General features: G+C 42.4%; 1 protein-coding gene across 1 annotated transcript in view; it reads right to left on the bottom strand.

Moving 5' to 3' along the window:
• The window catches only part of LOC124265747 (survival of motor neuron-related-splicing factor 30-like), a 91,962-nt gene that overhangs the window by 68,569 nt on the left and 2,765 nt on the right, over nt 1-20,628 (bottom strand). The gene's annotated exons all lie outside the window — the stretch shown is intronic.

Here is a 20,628-nt window from a genome sequence, read left to right as displayed (position 1 = left end):
CTTTATCATTTTTTGTTGTTTTTTTCAAGCATTTAACTGCAGAATCTTTTGGAGAATTTTGAAAAATGGGATGCAGAATTTACTTAAACTGAGAATAGTCAGTGGCATTCACACTGTAACTATGTTCCAAGTGTTTTACACACTACATGGGAATAGTCAGGGTGACATTCACACTGTAACTATGTTCCAAGTGTTTTATACTCTACATGAGAATAGTCAGTGACATTCACACTGTAACTATGTTCCAAGTGTTTTATACTCTACATGAGAATAGTCAGTGACATTCACACTGTAACTATGTTCCAAGTGTTTTACACTCTACATGGGAATAGTCAGGGTGACATTCACACTGTAACTATGTTCCAAGTGTTTTACACTCTACATGGCAATAGTCAGGGTGACATTCACACTAACTATGTTCCAAGTGTTATACACTACATGGGGATAGTCAGGGTGACATTCACACTGTAACTATGTTCCAAGTGTTATACACTTTACATGGCAATAGTCAGAGTGACATTCACACTGTAACTATGTTCCAAGTGTTATACACTTTACATGGCAATAGTCAGAGTGACATTCACACTGTAACTATGTTCCAAGGGTTTTACACACTACATGGGAATAGTCAGGGTGACATTCACCCTGTAACTATGTTCCAAGGGTTTTATACTCTACATGAGAATAGTCAGTGACATTCACACTGTAACTATGTTCCAAGTGTTTTACACTCTACATGGGAATAGTCAGGGTGACATTCACACTGTAACTATGTTCCAAGTGTTATACACTACATGGGAATAGTCAGGGTGACATTCACACTGTAACTATGTTCCAAGTGTTATACACTTTACATGGCAATAGTCAGAGTGACATTCACACTGTAACTATGTTCCAAGTGTTTTATACTCTACATGAGAATAGTCAGTGACATTCACACTGTAACTATGTTCCAAGTGTTATACACTCGACATGAGAATCGTCAATGATATTCACACTCTACATGAGAATAGTCGATGATATTCACACTGTAACTATGTTCCAAGTGTTTTACACACTACATGGGAATAGTCAGGGTGACATTCACACTGTAATTATGTTCCAAGTGTTTTATACTCTACATGAGAATAGTCAGTGACATTCACACTGTAACTATGTTCCAAGTGTTTTACACTCTACATGGCAATAGTCAGAGTGACATTCACACTGTAATGATGTTCCAAGTGTTTTACGAACTACATGGGAATAATCAGGGTGACATTCACCCTGTAACTATGTTCCAAGTGTTTTACACACTACATGGGAATAGTCAGAGTGACATTCACACTGTAACTATGTTCCAAGTGTTTTATACTCTACATGAGAATAGTCAGTGACATTCACACTGTAACTATGTTCCAAGTGTTTTACACACTACATGGCAATAGTCAGGGTGACATTCACACTGTAATTATGTTCCAAGTGTTTTATACTCTACATGAGAATAGTCAGTGACATTCACACTGTAACTATGTTCCAAGTGTTTTACACTCTACATGGGAATAGTCAGGGTGACATTCACACTGTAACTATGTTCCAAGTGTTATACACTCGACATGAGAATCGTCAATGATATTCACACTCTACATGAGAATAGTCAATGATATTCACACTGTAACTATGTTCCAAGTGTTATACACTCGACATGAGAATAGTCAATGATATTCACACTGTAACTATGTTCCAAGTGTTTTACACACTACATGAGAATAGTCAGAGTGACATTCCCACTGCAAGTATGTTCCAAGTGTTTTACACACTACATGGCAATAGTCAGGGTGACATTCACACTGTAACTATGTTCCAAGTGTTATACAATCGACATGGCAATAGTCAGAGTGACATTCACACTGTAACTATGTTCCAAGTGTTTTATACTCTACATGAGAATAGTCAGTGACATTCACACTGTAACTATGTTCCAAGTGTTACACACTCTACATGGGAATAGTCAGGGTGACATTCACACTGTAACTATGTTCCAAGTGTTATACACTCGACATGAGAATCGTCAATGATATTCACACTCTACATGAGAATAGTCAATGATATTCACACTGTAACTATGTTCCAAGTGTTATACACTCGACATGAGAATAGTCAATGATATTCACACTGTAACTATGTTCCAAGTGTTTTACACACTACATGAGAATAGTCAGGGTGACATTCACACTGTAACTATGTTCCAAGTGTACAACAATACATGGGAATAGTCAGGGTGACATTCACACTGTAACTATGTTCCAAGTGTTATACACTTGACATGGCAATAGTCAGAGTGACATTCACACTGTAACTATGTTCCAAGTGTTATACACTTTACATGGCAATAGTCAGAGTGACATTCACACTGTAACTATGTTCCAAGTGTTATACACTTTACATGGCAATAGTCAGGGTGACATTCACACTGTAACTATGTTCCAAGTGTTATACACTTTACATGGCAATAGTCAGAGTGACACACACACTGTAACTATGTTCCAAGTGTTCTACACACTACATTGGAATAGTCAGAGTGACATTCACACTGTAACTATGTTCCAAGTGTTTTACACACTACATGGGAATAGTCAGGGTGACATTCACACTGTAACTATGTTTCAAGTGTTATACACTTTACATGGCAATAGTCAGAGTGACATTCACACTGTAACTATGTTTCAAGTGTTATACACTTTACATGGCAATAGTCAGAGTGACATTCACACTGTAACTATGTTCCAAGTGTTTTACACACTACATAGGAATAGTCAGGGTGACATTCACTGTAACTATGTTCCAAGTGTTATACACTTTACATGGCAATAGTCAGAGTGACATTCACACTGTAACTATGTTCCAAGTGTTTTACACACTACATAGGAATAGTCAGAGTGACATTCACACTGTAACTATGTTCCAAGTGTTTTACACACTACATAGGAATAGTCAGGGTGACATTCACTGTAACTATGTTCCAAGTGTTATACACTTTACATGGCAATAGTCAGAGTGACATTCACACTGTAACTATGTTCCAAGTGTTTTACACTCTACATGGGAATAGTCAGGGTGACATTCACACTGTAACTATGTTCCAAGTGTTATACACTCGACATGAGAATCGTCAATGATATTCACACTCTACATGAGAATAGTCAATGATATTCACACTGTAACTATGTTCCAAGTGTTATACACTCGACATGAGAATAGTCAATGATATTCACACTGTAACTATGTTCCAAGTGTTTTACACACTACATGAGAATAGTCAGAGTGACATTCCCACTGCAAGTATGTTCCAAGTGTTTTACACACTACATGGCAATAGTCAGGGTGACATTCACACTGTAACTATGTTCCAAGTGTTATACAATCGACATGGCAATAGTCAGAGTGACATTCACACTGTAACTATGTTCCAAGTGTTTTATACTCTACATGAGAATAGTCAGTGACATTCACACTGTAACTATGTTCCAAGTGTTACACACTCTACATGGGAATAGTCAGGGTGACATTCACACTGTAACTATGTTCCAAGTGTTATACACTCGACATGAGAATCGTCAATGATATTCACACTCTACATGAGAATAGTCAATGATATTCACACTGTAACTATGTTCCAAGTGTTATACACTCGACATGAGAATAGTCAATGATATTCACACTGTAACTATGTTCCAAGTGTTTTACACACTACATGAGAATAGTCAGGGTGACATTCACACTGTAACTATGTTCCAAGTATACAACAATACATGGGAATAGTCAGGGTGACATTCACACTGTAACTATGTTCCAAGTGTTATACACTTGACATGGCAATAGTCAGAGTGACATTCACACTGTAACTATGTTCCAAGTGTTATACACTTTATATGGCAATAGTCAGAGTGACATTCACACTGTAACTATGTTCCAAGTGTTATACACTTTACATGGCAATAGTCAGGGTGACATTCACACTGTAACTATGTTCCAAGTGTTATACACTTTACATGGCAATAGTCAGAGTGACATTCACACTGTAACTATGTTCCAAGTGTTCTACACACTACATTGGAATAGTCAGAGTGACATTCACACTGTAACTATGTTCCAAGTGTTTTACACACTACATGGGAATAGTCAGGGTGACATTCACACTGTAACTATGTTTCAAGTGTTATACACTTTACATGGCAATAGTCAGAGTGACATTCACACTGTAACTATGTTTCAAGTGTTATACACTTTACATGGCAATAGTCAGAGTGACATTCACACTGTAACTATGTTCCAAGTGTTTTACACACTACATAGGAATAGTCAGGGTGACATTCACTGTAACTATGTTCCAAGTGTTATACACTTTACATGGCAATAGTCAGAGTGACATTCACACTGTAACTATGTTCCAAGTGTTTTACACACTACATAGGAATAGTCAGAGTGACATTCACTGTAACTATGTTCCAAGTGTTTTACACACTTTACATGGCAATAGTCAGAGTGACATTCACACTGTAACTATGTTCCAAATGTTATACACTTTACATGAGAATAGTCAGTGACATTCACACTGTAACTATGTTCCAAATGTTATACTCTACATGAAAATAGTCAGTGACATTCACACTGTAACTATGTTCCAAGTGTTATACACTCTACATGAGAATAGTCAGTGACATTCACACTGTAACTATGTTCCAAGTGTTATACACTACATGAGAGTATCCTCTTTTCTTCAAACATGTTTTGATACGGGCCACACATGTAGCTGGAACGCTGTCGGGTTCCCTCGGACTTGCTTGGTGTGCGGATGCATGAGTAGGTTCGGCCAATCTGGTAACTTGATTGTTAGACTTCCGAGACTTTCTATTAGGTCTTGGAACCATACACTCGCTGGCCAGTATGGCGCGACCAAAGTCAGTTGTGGCGCCTGTGTCTGTTTGATCTTCAACAGTACTTCCAGTAGAAAAATCAGTGGTGGAAACGCGTAAGCATTTGGTCCTTCCCATGAAATGCTCAGTGCATCTGCTGCCCAGGCTTGAGGATCTGGAACTGGTGAGACAAACGTCTGTAGTTGTTTGTTGAACCTCGTGGCAAACAGGTCTATGCAAGAGGATCCTATTGCCCTTATGATGAGCTGGAACGCTTCTGGATGGAGCATCCATTCCGTATGTGACAGGTGCAGTGGTCCGGATAGAGCGTCTGCCAGTACGTTCTTGGCTCCGGGTATGTGACACGCCTTTATCCAGATGTTTGCTTCCTCCGTGATGTGGAACAACTGGAATGTGAGCTGTAGCAGGCTTGGAGACCTTGTGGATCTTTGCTGATTTATGGAGAATGCCACTGTAGAGTTGTCCGTGTGGACCATCAGCATTAAGTTGTTCAGTGAGCTCGACCATAGTTGTAAGGCGTTGATCACGGCATGTATCTCCAGCAGATTGATGTGAAGATGCTGCTCTATTTTGGACCACCTTCCTGATGAACTTGATTGTTGAGAAGCGCACCCCAGCCTTGAATAGAAGCGTGTACGTAGAGATGTGAGTCGAAGGCCAGCTCTTGTAAATAGGTCCCTCCGCAAACGTTCAACCTGTTCGTCCACCATAGTACATACCTCTTGAGGTTGTCTGGCAGCAAGATAGGGTCGACGCTGTCTAGATGTTTGGTCAGGAACCGTTGCAGTGGTCTTAGTTGTAACCTTCCTGTGCGAGTCAAGTCCTGAGCCGAGGTTAGTAGAGCGAGTAGAACTTGCCATGTTCGTAGTGTTAACAGAGAGATGACAGCTGGTGGAATCATGGCTTGTATCTTGACCCAACTATCTTCTGGGACGACAATACGTTTCTGTGTTGTGAAAAACCTTATCCCCAGAAATTGCAGATCTTGTTTTGGTTCCAACTCTGACTTCATACGGTTCACCAGCCATCCTAGTTGAGTGAGCAACTTGATCGAGACGTTCAGCTGTAGTCTGAGTTGACTGGCATCTTGGTGAACCTGAATTCCGTCATCCAAGTAGAAGGCATTTCGTAGACCTCGATGATGTAGATATGCGACTATAGGCTTGGTTATTCGTGTGAATAGCCACACAGCCGAAGATATTCCAAACGGTAGGACGTTCTATTGGAATTGCTGCCCTCTGAATAGGAATCATAGATACTTTCTTGCTTCTGGATGTATGAGGATGTGTAGATACGCATCCTGTAGGTCTCTGCTGGCCATGTAATCTGTTGGACGGATGAGTAGTGTGAGTTGAGGTAGGTGGATCATTCTGAACCTCTCTTGTTTCAGTAGACAGTCTTTGTTGAATTTGCGCATGTTGTAAATCAGTCTGAACTTCTCCTTGGTGTTCTTCTTGGGTACTAGAAAAATTGGGGAATAGAAGCCTGCAGTGAGATGATGCTGATCTATTATCTCTACCGCCTCCTTCATAAGTAGTGAGTTGATGGCTTCTTGTAGTTTGTCTGCCTGTTTCTCTGCATAGTCGAAGACCATGGGGCTGAGGGTTAGCGGAGGTATGGCCTTGAGTTGTACTCTGTATCCTTCTCTTAGTACTTGGGAGATGTAGTCGTCCTCTAGTATTCCCCAATTTTTCCAGTACCTTTGTAGACGTCCACCCACTGTCGACGGTTTTACAGGAACGGCTAGGGGTGGAAGACTCCAGTTGTTCCGAACCTTGATATCAACGTCTAGTTCCTCTGGATCCTCTGGGAGTGCGGCCTCTCCATGAGTTTCCTCTGTAATTTCCCGGATGGGCAATGAAAAGATCCTTTGCCGCCTCTGAAGCTGGAGTACTTCTTCTCCTTTGCCTTCTGTATGCTGGAATATTTGCGGACTTGCTGTTATACTTTTGCGAAGTATGACGGATGATGTTGGCCAGAGTATCTATGGATTTTATCATCATAACTTCTCTAGAGTCATGCGTAACTTCCTTAGCTGCATCGTCTATTTGTCCTCCAAAGATAGTAGGCGCCTCCCATGGAGCTCTTAGTAGCGGTTGGGTAAATCTATCACTCCAAGAACAGGATGCAAGTAGCCCTTGTCTGCATAGTAAAGTGAGACCTGCAGATATAGATGCCAGATGGTCCGATAAAAAGTACTGGTCCTACTTCAATGTTATGAGGGCCGAACATATCATTCTATCCTCTTCCGAATTTGCGTTCTGGAATTTATTGATCAATGATTCATTGATGGCTCTGGGCCAACCCAAAGAAGGACCTCCTTGTAGCAGTATCCAGTTGAGATAACTTTTTATCTTCCACTTTATACATCTTGTTCGGGAGTCGTTGACTAGCTTTATGTTGTCATCCAATTCAGGTGCCTTTGTAAATGGATCTATATGATGGAAGGGGAATCTCTTCACATTAAATGATGGCAGATGCTGACTCTGGTACTTGGATGCTTTCGTGAAAGCTGTGCGTAGGTTAGAGGGTACCTTGGATATAGGTTCAATCGGCGGGATAGTAACGGAGTCAAAGTCGTCGTTACGCATCATATAAATGTAGATTTCATCTTTATCCTTAGAAGGAGACTCCAATTTCAACCTGTTTGCAATCCACGCTGTAACCACTGAGTCTGGGAAGACGAAGTCGCTTGCTGATCCAGAGTTAGAGCTAGGCCTCTGCGACTCATCCATCTGCGAACCTGTATCCCTTCTCGAACCTTCATCATCCTTTCGCGAACCTTTATCTGAAGATTCCTCCCTATGTGAACGTCTATCTTGAGAGTGCTCTCTTCGCGAACCTCTATCTGTAGATTCATCTCTTCGCGAACCTCTGTGATGAGAGCTATCTCTTCGCGAACGTCTGTCTCGTGATGTATCCCTTTGCGAAATTCTGTGATGTGAGCCTTCTCTTAGCAAACCTCTGTATCGTGATGAGTAACTTCACGAACGTCTGTGAGAGATATGAGATCTCGATCTAGAGCGGCTAGGTGTAGGAGTAAATCCTTCAATGTTCTCAAACGTTGAGGGTTCGCAGATGTAGAGCTGTGAGTAGGCATCTCATCTCTTCTATCCTCCTCTAAGATGACAGAGTAAACCTTTGCAAAGGTGTACGTTCGCCAACGTAGTCTTGAGACGTAGTTCTATGAGGAGAAGGTTTGCGAAGGTCCGTAGGTTTGCAGCCCTAGTTGTAATCTTCCTGTGCAAGTCAAGTCCTGCGCCGAGGTTAGTAGACCGAGTTGACATTGCCATGTTCGTAGTGTTAACGGAGAGATGACTGCTTGTGGAATCATGGTTTGTATCTTGACCCAATGATCTTCTGGGCCCACAATTCGATTCTGTGTTGTGATAATTCTTATTCCCAACAATTGAAGATCTTGTTTGATTCTAACTCCAACTTCATCAGGTTCACTAGCCATCCTAGTTGCGTGAGCAACTTAATTGTGAAGTTCAGCTGCTGTCTGAGTTGATTGGCACTTTGAAGAACCTGTATGCCGTCGTCCAGATAACGGGCACTGCGTTGACCACGACACTGCAGATAGGTGCCACTAGGCTTGATTATTCGTATGAATAATCATAGAGCCGACGATATTCCAAACGGTAGGACGTTCCATTGGTAGTGCTAACCTCTGATTGCAGTGATAATACATCATTCTTCCCCTTATATACGCAGGCGATCTGTGTTGACATTGAAGCGTTGTCTATTTATAGCAAGGCTGGCTCCAGTGTAGCATCGCAGGGCACAGGTACTCATACCGACTTTTATCAGCGACAACTTCCAAAATAAACATCGTTAATCCTGCTGTCAAGGCTAGACATCTATTAGATTCCCATGATGATACTAGGCCGTAGTTGTATACTGTTTCCAAGGCTGCCGATGAAGTATTCCCCCGTACCACGGGTTTGTTTACAAATCAGAAAACATGCTGGAGCCTGCTCTGTCAGTGGGAGGCGCTGTCTAACGTGGACCAGTCAGCTTCAAGCATGACGTCACCAATGTTGTAGCAAGTTGGCCTCCATAAAATCTGATACAATTAGTTGATTGAGTAAAAGCGTGCATAATTCTAAACCTCTTGACTAAGAGTTGCTCAAAGTGTAAATTCTTGTTCAGTGATATAAATCACGTATTCCCATTCTGGATAATGTAAGCCAGCATGACGAAGGAGGTTGTCGAGACGTATGTCTGTATGGATCTTGAAGAAATACCGATGTTGAATCTAGTTGATAGGATATAAAATCCTAATCCCCACGCTGAGTGACGAGTGTTAATAATATCATCTGTACGTCCATTCAAGGATACTTGAAAGGTTGTTAACCTTAAGCCCTTTACAAAGGTCGTCTTGAGGTTCTCCAGTACTTGAGATATCGGCTTCATAGGTGATGTCATATTGGAGTCGGAGTCATCAGCGTATATGCAGTACGTCTCTGTTAGGTTGGACTGAGTGAGTGAACGACAACATCCGCAGGCCATCTGCTACCTGGTATAAGACCTCAGCATCCGTATAGATGAAGTGATTCCTTTCATCAAGTAGGTTGTCGTCCGAAACTGAACCTGTACAGGTATAAGGTTTGTGCAGGTTGTAGAGTTGTGCAGGCTGTAACTGTAGAGATCGCACATGTAGATCTTTTTGTTGAGTTTTAAACTCTGACAAAACCATCCGTTTCCATCATTGCTTCGTTTTATTCAGCCGTATGGTAATAGAGTCGACGTCAACATCCTGCCTGTTGATGTAAGGGTTTGTTAACCCTAGGGTTCGCGAACCCTGTAGATGTCTGCGTTGCTGTTATCTGCCTGTAGATCTGAGAGTTCTCGAACCTTGTAGATGTCTGTAGCTTTCTCAAAGCTGTGCGTAGGTTAGAAGGTACCTTGGATATAGGTTCAATCGGAGGAAGTCACCAAGTTAAAGTCGTCATTACGCATCTTATAGGTGTAGACTTCATCTATATCCTTAGAAGGAGACTCCAAGTTGAAACTATTGGCTATCCAATCTGTAACCTCTGAGTCTGGGAAGACAAAGTCTGGTTATTCATCAGTTATCTTCTGATCGGTAGAGCTATGCCTCCGCGAATCATCCTTCTGCGAACCTGTATCCCTTCTTGAACCTCCATCATCCTTTTGCGAACTGAAGATTCCTCTCTTCGCGAACCTCTATCTGTGGATTCATCTCTTCGCAAACCTCTGTGACGTGAGCCTACTCTTCGCAAACCTCTGTCTCGTCGGATGAGTAACTTTGCGAACCTCTGTGATGTGAGCCTTCTCTTCGTGAACCTCTGTCTCGTGATGAGTAACTTCGCGAACTTCTGTGAGAGATATGAGATCTCGATCTAGAGCGGCTATGTGTAGGAGATGAATCCTTCGATGTTCTCGAACGTTGAGGGTTCGCAGATGTAGAACGGTGAGTTGGCATCCTCCTCCAAGATGATAAAGTCATCAGACTGTGGAGACCTTCGCAAAGGTGTACGTTCACCAACGTAGTCTTGAGACGTAGTTCTATGTGGAGTAGGTTCGCACAGGTCCATAGGTTCGCGCACGGTGTCAGTAGATGAGAGGCTTCGCCGAGCCTTCGCTTCTTCCTCGAACCTCCGTTCCATCATAACCATCATCTGGTTGTTGAATTGTCTTATCATTTCACCCAGAACAAGTTCTGCGTTGATTGAAGCTGCTGCGGTGTAGAAGAAGCGTTCGGGAACGCTGATGAGTTGTGTGCCTCAACTTCACTCCGTTGAGAAGTTGGTGGCAGTTCGTCAAACAGCTGGCCTGCTGTGACTGTTGCAGGAGACGATCTAGTAGTTGTGGAAGTCGATTGAGTCGCCGATCTCGTAGGTACTTCGGGTAGAAGTAATGGGGGATCACAAAAAAAACCAACTTCTACTTCATGCGAAGGTAATATCTTTTCGTTGAAGGATTTCTGATGCGTTGACTTAGTAGGCCGGGTAGATTTACCCTCCGATCTGGTAACAGATGCTTTCTTCTGCGACGTAGAAGAACACGACGTCTTTTTCTTAGCTTGAGTCGGAGTCAACTGGGTTGTAGCCGATCTCTTCTTGGACCCCGTACCAGCAGACTGCCCCTGCACCGTACTCAACATAGCACCAGTATTATGAATCTCTGCAGTTACATAAGTTACATAACGATGAAATTATGACACAAATACAAATAATTTTTACAAATTTTGTACATATAATACATAGTAGTTATTGCCAAATCCATACACAGCGTAATTTTGAAGAATAGGACCTACATAAAAATGTAATTTTCTGAATAAAATTGCTATTTTATACTTATCCTGACTCATGCTTATTGCTTGTCTCCCTTTCCTTCCGAATGCTAGTGGAACACTTGAATCCCCTTTTGAAGCTCCCTTCAAAAAAGCGGACGTAAAATCACTTACCAGGAGTCACCTCCCTTCCCAAGGTTTTGGCGGGAAACGGCGCCACCTGTCTCCCATGCTCTTCACTCTCTCCATATTTTACAGCCCGACACACTGATTTACTGGAAAATCCAGAGTGCCTTGAGGGGAGGTTGGGAGGGCTTACCTCATGAGTCAGGATAAGTATAAAATATCAATTTTATTCAGAAAATTACATATATTTCCTTATCCTGACTCATGCTTATTGCTTGTAGAATCCGATGGGATAGGTGGTGGGTCAAGCCACTTCTGGATTCCTTAGTGATGAATTTACGTCCTATTTAGCCCCCATGGGAATTTTTAATGGCACTGCTGCTGCTGCTCTTGATCCATATGTCGAATTATATCTGGTAATTTGGGGGGACCAAAATATATCAAACTATTCTGTAACCGTACATGTGGATTTTAATAACTCCAACTCTTGATGTTCGTATCAAGTGGAGCAGTGACCCTATCCATGTACCAGTAATTCCTTACAAGTACAGGGTCCAATATTCATGCTAGTCTGTTCTAGACGTGTACATGGACTATAAGCTCTATTCCTTGGAGTACGAGCTTTGCATGACATGCGATAAAAGGGCGAGATACATCTCAGCACCTTTGCGGGGCCGTCAGCTGTTGAGCTACAACCAGAGGCCCAAACTGGTGGATACCGGAGACGTCCTCGGTAGCGATGTCTCTGAGGTAGTGGTTAGCAAACACTGTCTCCGATTTCCAAAAACACCCTTCCATGATAGTGGATATTGAGCAGTTTCCATGTAGAGCGAGTGTAGATGCCAATGCTCTAACTTCGTGCGGATTGGAGGCTCGTGTAGGCTCAAGTCCTGCTGCCTTGTAGGCTCGTAGTATGATTGGTCTCATCCAAACTGATATTGTAGTACGTGAGATCTCTGTGGGTGTCTCCGACGATATGGGGATGTAAAGGCGTTTGAATTTTCGTCTCCTGGTTTTAGACTTTTGTAGATATATTTTCAGTACTCTGACTGGACATAAGGATAAATCTTGTATATCCTGTGGCCCAAGGATTGTAGATAATGCTGGGATGTGGAATTGTCTGTCTGGTTGACCTGGCAGTTGATTCTTAGCTATGAAATCCCATCTCAATCCTAGATGAACTATGTTGTGACGTGTGTCAAAACGTATTCGTTCGAAGTCCAGATATGTATTTCTGACATCCGCGCTGCTGTTGCCAAGGCGATCAGAAATAGTGTTTTCTGTGTAAGAAATTCGTAAGAAGTTCTTTCTAGTGGTTCGTACGCATCACTGGTGAGATGTCATAACACCACGTTGATATCCCAAGCCCGCTCTTTAAATTTCCTTTGTTTGTCTTCCAGTTTAAAAGAGCGTAGCAAGGCCAGTAACTCTGGCACTTTAGTCAGTTTCACGCCTGTCTTCATAGTGATAACTGAGCTGAGAGCCGCTAGGTATGTAGATAATGTCAAACCTTTTAATCTCTTTATTTGTCTGAGATGACAAAGATATTCTGCCACTTGAGGATGTGTTGCTTTGACTGCTGTGAAACCTTTCCTCGATGCATATTTCTCAAAGCTTTGCCACTTGTTGTCATACAAGTTAAGGGTAGATCTGCGTAAAGCTAGTGTAACTGCTTTCGCTGCTCTGGCGGAGTATCCTCTTTTCGACAAGCAATTCGTGATACATTCCATAAGTGTAGGTGGAATAATCTGGGATACTTGTGAACTTGCTTGGTGTGAGGATGAATTAGTAGGTTCGACCAAACTGGAAGTTGTATTGTTGGTTTTCCGAGTTCTTGTAAGAGAACGGGAAGCCACGTTCTTGCCGGCCAGTAAGGCGTGACCAAAATCAGTTGTAGATTGTTTGTCTGCCTGATTTTCTGTAATACCTGTGGTATTAACGCTGGCGGAGGGAACGCATACGCGTTTAGTCCTTCCCATGGGATGCTTAGAGCGTCTGTCGCCCATGCTTGCGGATCGGGAATTGGAGAGACGAATGTTGCCAGTTGATTGTTGAATCTTGTGGCGAATAGGTCTACGAGTGGAGATCCTATCGTCTGTATGATGCATCTGAACGCTTGTGGATGTAACATCTATTCTGTTGGGGATGGTTGATGTGGTCGAGATAGCGCATCTGCTATTACATTCCTGGCTCCCGGAATGTGACATGCTTTCACATAAATGTTCAGATAGTCTATTATATTGAATAGTTGAAAGCTGAGGTCTAGAAGATTCAGGATCTTGTTGATCCTTGTTTGTTTATGTAGAACGCCACTGTTGAGTTGTCCGTATGGATCATCATTTTTGTGTTTCTTAGTATGTTGGACCAATGTAGTAGGGCATTTACTACTGCTTTCATCTCGAGCATGTTGATATGCAGATTCATTTCTTGTTTCGACCATTTCCCGGCAGCCACTTCGTTGTCAAGGTGTGCTCGGATCCTTGGAGTGATGCATCTACGTAGAGGTGGACGTTGCACTCCGGCTCTATTAAGTAATTTCCGCCGCAAACATTCGATTTCTGAGTCCACCATAGTAGGTATTTTTAGGCTGTCTGGTATTTCGAAGGGATCCAGACTGTGTAAGTGAGCGTTCACAAATCTCTGTCGCTGTTATAAGCCGTATTCCTAGGAATTGTAAGTCCTGAGTAGGCTCTAGTTACGACTTTAGGAGATTTACTAGCCATCCTAGTTGAGTGAGAAGTCTGATGGTGAAGTTCAATTGCAGTCTGAGTTGACTGGGATCTTACTGAGCTTGAATCCCACCGTCTAGGTAGAACGCACTGCGTAGACCTCGACGATGTAGATATATATTGATGGGCTTTGTCACTCGAGTAAACAACCAGGAGGGCCGACGATATTCCAAATGGAAGGACCTTCCATTGGAAATGACGTCCGTTGAACAGGAATCGCAGATATTTCCTTGACTCTGGATGGATCGGGATGTGTAAGTATGCATCCTGTAAATCTATGCTGGCGAGATAGTCTAGCGGACGTATGAGATGTCATAGTTGTGGTAGATGTATCATCTTGAACTTTGCGGGTGTTAGGAGGTAATCTTTGTTGAATTTCTTCATGTTGTAAATGAGTTGGAACTTTTCTTTGGAGTTTTTCTTTTGTACCAGAAAAATTGGGGAGTAAAAACCTGCTGTGACGCAGTCCTGTTTTATCTCTTCTATTGCCTCTTTCTCTAGTAGAGATGTGATGGCTTCTAGTAGATTTCCCTTCTGGTCTGCAGCGTAGTTGTGAACCAGTGGGTTGATTGTTACTGGTGGTACTGCTTGTAGCTGTATCCTGCAACCTTTGCGTAGAATTTGAGATACGAAGTCGTCTTGAAGAATTCCCCAATTCTTCCAGTAGAGTTGCAGACGTCCACCCACTTGTGAAGGTTGTACTGGAATGGCTGGGGGTGGAAGACTCCAGTCGTCCCGAACCTGTATTTCATCGTCTGGAACTTCTGGCGCCTCGAAAGGGCCGACCTCTTCCGTAGTTACCTCTTGGAGCTGCGGATGGGCGACGAAAAAAAATCCTTATACCCTTTAGCGTTGCCTAATTTCTTATCCCTTGCTCTCTGGATGCCTGCAAACTTCGATTTGCCGGAATAACGTTGGGAGGTCTGACGTATTACACTGGCCAGTGTATCGATAGATTTGATCATCATCACTTCTCGGGAATCTTTAGCGACTTCCTTGGCTACTTCATCAATTTCTCCTGCGAAAATGGATGGTGCTGACCAAGGGTCTCTGTAGAGTGTCTTGGTAAATTTCTCGCTCCAAGTAGAGGAAGATAACAGTCCTTGCCTTCTTGATAATGATAAGCCTGCAGAAATGGATGATAGGTGTTCAGACATGAACTGATGATCCTTTTTCTGTGTAAGTAGAGCTGAATAAACCATTCGATCTTCCTCTGAAGTTGAATTCTTAAACTTCGAGATGAGGGTCTCGATAGCTCTTGACCTGGCTAGGCCGAAGAAGGTTCGTCTGGTTACTGTGTCTAACTGTGCCAGCTTTTTATCTTCTATCTTGTAAGCTTTCGTCCGAGTGTCGTTGATGATCTTATAATTCTCATCTATCTCTGGAGCCTTCATGAAGGGTTCCATGTGGTGTAGAGAAAACTTCTTTGCGTTAAAAGATGGAATACTCTGAGTGTGGTATTTAGTTGCCTTCTTGAAGGCTGTGCTGAGGTTGTCTGGAACATCCAAGACAGGGTCGATAGGTGGCATCGTGAGTGTGTCTATATCATCATTCACCATCAAGTACGATAGTGCTTCCTTGGTCTCCTTAGAGGGTGATGCGAGTTCCAAACCGTTGGCCATCCATGATTTGATTTCCGAGTCGGAAAATATAATTCCGCCGTCATCTTCCTGCTCTGAGGATGGATGTCTTCTATTGTCGTCTGAACGAGGAGATCTGTAAGGTGATCTGTAAGACGATCTGTGTGGTGACCTGCGTGGCGATCTGCGTGGTGACCTTCGTGGCGAACCATACGTTCGTGAATGGGTTCGTGACTTCCTTCGTGGGGACCTGCGTGGAGATAGAGATGACCGTGCGTGCCTTCGCGCGAACCTGCGTGTAGGTGAACGGCTTTGTCGAGGGTTGGAGTCTTGTGACGAATCTCTATGCCTTCGTACAGGTGTTGATTCTTTTCTCCTTGGTAACGAACCGTTACGTGCAGGTTCGTGACGAACGTCCGTATCTGACGTCGATGATGATCTACGTGGGTTCGGCGAACGTCTGGTCCTTCCGCGAACGTGGTTGGTGCAGGTTCCACGTTGGTATGGCTGCCAGGTATTCGTCCGGACGCTGTAGTCGAGCTGGAATCTTCCTGTATGCTCTGCAGGACATTGGTTCCCAACGGACGTGGTGTGCAGGTCAGTTGACCTTCACTCGGGTTCGTCGCAGACTTCGTCTTCGTCGCAGCTCCCTCGCGTGCGAACCGTTGTTCCATCAGATCGAACATCTGTTGGGTAAATTGCTGCATAAAAGTGCCCGGGTTGAAGGTCTGCGTTGTCTGTTGTACTGACGACGCATCTGAGACGGATGAGGCTTCTTCCGAAGGGCATTGATCCTTTCTGCCGAATGTCTGCGTTGAAAGGTTGTCCTGCGTGGTCACTGTAGAAGACGCCTCGTCTTCTTCTTAGATGTGATCTCAGGGATGAGGATGGGCGGCTCATCGTAGACATCTATTTCTTCCAGAGGGACGATCTCAGCTGAAAAAGACCTCGTTTTCTGCTTTGCCCCATGTGGAGACTTCAACGAAGTCTTAGTTGTAGCTGACTTCTTCCTCTGGGAAGATGATGCCCTAGTCTTCTTAGACTGAGAAGAGGAATTATCAGATGTAGATGACCTCTTCCTCGAGCCAGCGTTGTCTATGGCGACAACCTCCTCCGTAGACGACCCCGCTAGACCACTGGAATGGTGAATCTGCGCAGACACCAACTGCCGGTTCTCTGCAAGCTTAGCCGGTTTAGACATGTCGTGTAAATCTCGTCTGGACCTGTCCTTTGCACGTCTAGACAGATAATATGAATATTTGTAAAATGCAATATCAGACAGGTGAAAACACAACTGACAACGAGAGTCAGATAAACAAACGGGCTTGCAATTAGGACATAGGTTATGTGGATCAACAGCAGACAATCGATACCTACAACCAGAACAAGATTTCATCAATTGTAAACAATGTGAATAATCACGTAAAAACGTGATAAAACAGAGAAATTTGAGAATAAATTCCATAGAATATTGTAGGTAAACGTTAACTAAAGCCTTATACAGATAATTTAGAAGAAAGGCCTAAATAACAAAATGATATAATGCCGTATAGGGGACCAGGTGCTCTCACAACCGCCCACTCGGGCGAATCAGGAGAGAGTGAAGAGCATGGGAGACAGGTGGCGCCGTTTCCCGCCAAAACCTGAGAAGGGAGGTGACTCCTGGTAAGTGATTTTACGTCCGCTTTTTTGAAGGGAGCTTCAAAAGGGGATTCAAGTGTTCCACTAGCATTCGGAAGGAAAGGGAGACAAGCAATAAGCATGAGTCAGGATAAGGAAAAATGGGATATAATGCCGTATACGGGACTCCAGTGCTCGCCCAACCATCCACTTGGCGAAAAGGGAGAGAGTGACAAGTAAGGCTGATCACATGACTGTTTACGCGGGAAAAGGGATGTAACTTGTGGGTGAGTGTATTTTTACGTCCGCTTCGGGAACTTCAAGGGATTCAAGTGTTCCACTACCATTTGCAAGGAAAAGGGAGATAAGCAAAAGATCATGAGTCAGGATAAGAAAACATAAATATATGCAAAAGTACACAATAAAATTCTATCATGAAGAGCCTCCACATTAATCAAACCCCGACCTCCAGAACTGATTGGCATATATAAACGATTAAGAGAGGAACGAGGGTGGTGGGCTATGTTATCAGACATGATCCTTCTGGTCATGCGGTCAAGACTCTGGATATCTTGCTTAGTCCAAACAACTGTTCCAAAGGAATAGGAGGGGACTGGCACAGCAAAAGTATTTGTAGCTTTGACCTTATTTCGAGCATTTAGTTCTGAGCTCCAGATATTCCTTAAGCAAGATTTATACTCAGCCCGAAGTTTGTCTTGAATCTGGGCATTCTGGAGATTGTCTCGAACTTGCATTCCAAGGTAGGTGTAGGCCTGATCTTCCACAAGATGCTCAATAACTCCTCCCCCCATGTAACTTGACCGATCCAACATTAATTACCTTGCCAAGTTTCAAATGAAGAGTATTACATTTGTCAAGTCCAAAGGTCCTGCCAATATCATTACAAAAGGACTTGACAAGGAGAACCTGTTCTTTCAAAATGGCATCTCCTTTGGCAAGGAGCTCGATGTCATCCATGTAAAGGAGATGAGTAAGTGGTGTTGGGGATCTGTGCTGAGGAGGTCCGGGATGGTACCCTCCTCTTTATTGAGCAGAAAGCTTGAAGGATTCAGAGATAAACAAAAAAAACAAAGGACTGAAGGAGTCCTCCTGGAATATTCCCCTTCTGATTGGAATAGATTCCTAAGTCTGCGCCTGCCCTTGTGAGTACATCTCAAGTTGAGTCGACCAGCAACTCAATAAAGACTTGAGTAAATCAAGTAGTTGAGTGAGTGAGTGAGTTAATATTTAACGTCACATCTGCAATATTTCAGCCATATCGTGACGAGAACATTTGATATTGAAATGAAATATATGTATATTATAAAAAATCTGTCGACGAAGGACAGTAAAACAACTAGAATTAGTAGAATATCACAATTACAACTAAAACTAGTATGGAGAGTTAAAACTGATAGCACTATTTGGACAATACAATATAAAAACAAGCTATAGATCGCCAACACCAGAAGGTAGATCACCAAACTAGGGACCATGGGGACTTACAGTACCTTGGCTACCTGCATGGACCCTAGTTGGGTTTACACCATCCCTTCAGCTGCTGGCGATTGTAAGAAATGTTAGCCACAATTAAAATGACAAGAATGCTACGTTTAAAAATCCTGGCAAGTTTAAATGGACTTTGAACATTTTGGGACTTACGTACCCTCTCAGGAGGACAATAATTTTACACTACTTCAACCCCCTTTGAGGGTACAGCCACTAACAATCTCAGTTACTAATCTAAACTACCAATAATAAAATATGTATCTATTTACAAATCAGTTAACAAGTTTAATTCTTTTAAAAATGCAATAATTAAATGAGAACTTATATTACTAAAAAGATCCTTCATAGTTTTTACTTTGAATTAGATATCCCTTGTGATGGAATATTCAACACAGTCAAGCAGGACATGCTTGACCGTGATTCAAGTAGTTGCTCCGGGAGGTCAATACAATGAAGAGACTTCAGAATCCATTCATGAGGGACAGAGTCGTATGCTTTCTTGTAGTCAAACCAGCACATGGAGAGGTTGCGGTGATATCTTTTAGCCTCTCCCCAAATCATTTTTTGTACAAGAAGTTGATCCTTACACCTCCAACATCCCTTTCTTGCCCCCTTCTGCTCTCTGTAAATTATGTCACTGGAAGAGCAGTAAGATGACACGAGGTTTGTCAAACACCCTGTGAAGATTATATATTGTGCAACCTTTGCAGAACCACGGAGGAACATCCCCTGTGTCCACGAGAGAATTGTGAGAGAGAGAGTATTGATGGAATACAGTCGTATGCTAGCAGTAATATCAAAGACGACGAACCCAATCTGTCCGGGTCGAGGATTCGTGCGAGAGGAATTACAAGTCGTACCTCACGACACGGTGTTAACTCACTCAAAATCATAATCTCACTTATAATTTTACAGACGTTGAATGATGGTCCGCCAGCATGCATCAACATTTTTCACTTGGACAGGGATGGTAGTTCACAAAAACATCGCTATTATGGGACCTGTCACCGTACTGCTTTTCCATATATACTACTATCAGCGTGTCATCGGTTAATCCTTTGATCAATGTTTGTTTTTGTAACTCAGCTGATAGTTCCTCTTGCTGCACTTCCATGCACTTATTACATAACATGTAATACATTTGTCACATCAGACCATAATCTTATCTATCATGTTGACTATTCACTCCAGACACAAGACATGACAAATGGGAACCCTTGTCAATCTGAAAAGTGTTACCACTAACCATTCCCTTTATAAATTCTTTAACCGACCATCAAGTGAATAATGGCAAATAACATGTGTAGGTTTATACCACCAAACACGGGTTACAGCAAGGGAGTAGTAATCGCTGTATTGCATGCAAATTTAATTGCCTAAACAAACTTATTGGCCAACACTGTTTTGACGATATGAACGGAACTTCATTGTTGCATAAGAAATACATATAAGCATTTGCTGTGTACTTAGGTATATAGGCATATAGGTACATACAGTTTTTAACTTAAAGAAGAATACTAACGAAATCAAAACTTTTCATAGGGGTAAAGGCATTCTAAAAGTCACCTTCCATGCTTAGGATATGAACGGAACTTCATCGGTGCATAAGATTAAGAAATACACATAAGCATTTACTGTGTACTTAAATAAAAAACTGTATATACCTATTTACCCAAGTAAATTTTCAGAGTTTTCTAGAAATGAAAATGTGGGGTTGTTTAGTTTACGGATTCAAATAAATCAAATGTGTGTTTTTAATATCATAGGTAACAGACATCATAGTTTTACATGACATGATTAAATATCAAGGTAAAAACACAGAAATAGGATCAAACTGGATCAGTCACTAAACCATCCAGGCATTAGAAAATCTGAAAACCCTACACTGC

This window comes from Haliotis rubra, unplaced genomic scaffold, assembly GCF_003918875.1.
Source record: "Haliotis rubra isolate DU_JTF1 unplaced genomic scaffold, ASM391887v1 Scf991, whole genome shotgun sequence".
Classification (NCBI taxonomy): Eukaryota; Metazoa; Mollusca; class Gastropoda; order Lepetellida; family Haliotidae; genus Haliotis; species Haliotis rubra.
This window is presented reverse-complemented; position numbering and strand designations above follow the sequence as displayed.